Source organism: Phragmites australis, chromosome 5 (assembly GCF_958298935.1).
Source record: "Phragmites australis chromosome 5, lpPhrAust1.1, whole genome shotgun sequence".
Lineage (NCBI taxonomy): Eukaryota > Viridiplantae > Streptophyta > Magnoliopsida > Poales > Poaceae > Phragmites > Phragmites australis.
The window spans coordinates 34034861-34037228 of NC_084925.1; the positions used below are offsets into that span (position 1 = coordinate 34034861).

General features: G+C 33.8%; 1 long non-coding RNA gene across 2 annotated transcripts; it reads left to right on the top strand.

The window, feature by feature from the left end:
* The first annotated feature begins 450 nt into the window (after nt 1-450).
* On the top strand, nt 451-2014 carry LOC133917604 (uncharacterized). Of its 2 annotated transcripts, none has more exons than XR_009909703.1 (3): nt 451-528; nt 608-785; nt 1931-2014. It is a non-coding gene; the product is annotated as an uncharacterized LOC133917604 (long non-coding RNA). The 2 variants fall into 2 exon arrangements; XR_009909702.1 differs by lacking the exon at nt 1931-2014 and adding an exon at nt 900-1053.
* The last annotated feature ends 354 nt before the right edge of the window (nt 2015-2368 follow it).

Consider the following 2368-nt stretch of genomic DNA (forward strand, 5'->3'; position numbering starts at 1 on the left):
AAATGATATGACATTTATTGAGCAGACCACAGCTTGCACAATATCTTTGTATATGTTTTGTATATATTTCTCAGCAAATATGTTCGATATCTCTTTGTTGCCATTTTTTCCTTCTTTTTTTACCCGATTAAATTGTTGCAGCAAGTATTTGGGATCTTTTGTTGTCCTACTTAGAGTCATATACTATACATTGTTGAAGTTCACTGTGTCATTGCATGAAAAGGCAGCAATACAGCTATGTGTGTGTGTGTGTTTGTTTTTGAACTAACTATGTGGTTGTTTGTTGTTTGTTGTTTGATCTAGCTACTACTAGAATGCTTGTGTGCATATGTGTTTTTTTGCAGTTCTACTGAAAAAGATATGTGTGTATGAATTTACAAGTTTCAATCTAATATGCATAGCTTTTGTTGAGTTTACTCAGATTATTTCTTTCAAGCATGTGTGGAATAAGTTTGTGCAAACACCAGTCTCAGTACATTTGGACAATTTTCGCATTGGATATCCTTCTATTATGAAACAAAACAATATGTATGTCTCACCTTAGTGCCTATATTTTCTGGTTTTGTTTTTGGTTTTTCTAATATATCTTGTGTTTCATTTGTTTTAGATTTGATTGTGGAGTTTTTGTCATGAAGTTTATGGAACCTTGGAGACCTAAGGCTCTTCTTCGCTCCGAATTTTCACAAGATGATATACCCAACATCAGAATTCAACTTGTGAATGATCTAGTTTTCAGTGAGCACAACATCATCGACACTAGCGTTGTAAGGGACTTCTATGCAGAGGTTAGTTTTCCTCTTGTGTTTATTTTTTTAGGAATTATATTTTTTTTCTGAAGTATAAAGAGTCTTGCCTTTGCTTTTATATGTTGGTCCAATATCGATCATTTTTTTTGACAGGGAGATTATCTTCGAGTTGGACAGGGGGTGTAAAAGCTCACTGTGTCATTGTATGAAATGGCAGCAATACAACTTAGAGAGTTAAGAATTAGTGTAAAAATGTAGCACATACGCAGCACATTTGTTTGGGAAGTAGCTCATATATGTTCCTTAGATAATATGAAATACATTGTATTGAAGCACTCAGTTACATAATGTTCTATCATCATAGTACTTTTGTAGTTTGTTCATCAGACAATACTTGCTGAAATATTGTTGCTATTTCTAGTACAAATTATCGATATAAATCCTTGCTTAGTCCTTTGTCGTGCTTTTTACTCATTGTCCTTGAGTTGAGCTGTCATTTGCATTTCTCTTCTTCCCCTTGTCTTTCTGTCCTTGTCCTTCTTCTACAAATCTATACTTTATTAGACTATAGTAAAAGATACAAATTCAGTCATAATTTTTTTGTTAGTTACCTTATATTTTTTTATAAAAGCTGCAAGAATGGTTCTATTTTTACCTTCTGTAGTAGTGCTGCTGTCCTTCTTCTTTCTCTTCTGCTTCTTTTTGCTCAAATCAAACTGTAGGTGTTTGAATTTACAATCGCGAACATTGTGTCCTGCCCCTCCACAATGTCCACAATTGTATTTTTGCTCACTTAGTATTTTTTTTCAACAGTTGGCATTCATCTTTTATTGAACAATGGTCTCCCTTTTGTATTTGCCACATCTGGGTCTTGTACATTTCCATTTGATTACATATAGTCTGTTGAACTTTGTGGCTGTTCTTCAGCATCAATGCTGTCCATTAGCTCTTTCATTCTTGCAATTTCTGTGAGCACAAAGTTGTATTTGCCTTTTGTTCTTGCCCGTTTGGATGCAATATCTGCAAGCCTTCTGGAGTGTATATTGAATCTCAGACTTACATTATCAGCCACAGGTGTGTTTGATGTGCTTGATATTTCTTTCTTCCTTTCTCTTTTTCTCCACCTTTGTATTATGTATTTATCTGGAATCTCTTTGATTTTTTTTTTCCAACATTACTTATAGGATGTGTGAGCACAAGAGGCCATCTTTCTCAAATTTCGCACAAATGCATGCGTACTCTTCTGCATTTAAGTCTATCAGCGCAATATAAGTCTTGCTTCTATGTTCTTTCTTTTTGTGATAATCTGATTTGTAAACATGATATGTCTTCTTCCTCTCTATGACTGTAACATCTAGCTTTGTTGTACCCTTGAGCTGAAACTGAAATTTTCTGAAAAATTTTCTATTGTATACCAGCATTGCTTGTTCTTCTATCCAATATCCAGATCAAAGCTTTGATGGTCTTTTTGTGTTTGATTCATGATCTGAATGCTCTTTGCTGTCAAATATAGTTTCTTGTATCCTCTCATACTCCTTTAGAAAGCTAGTAACACTATATGTAAATCCAACATTTGCTTTATACTTTGCATTTGTTGATTCATTTTTTGCAATGCTTTGTAT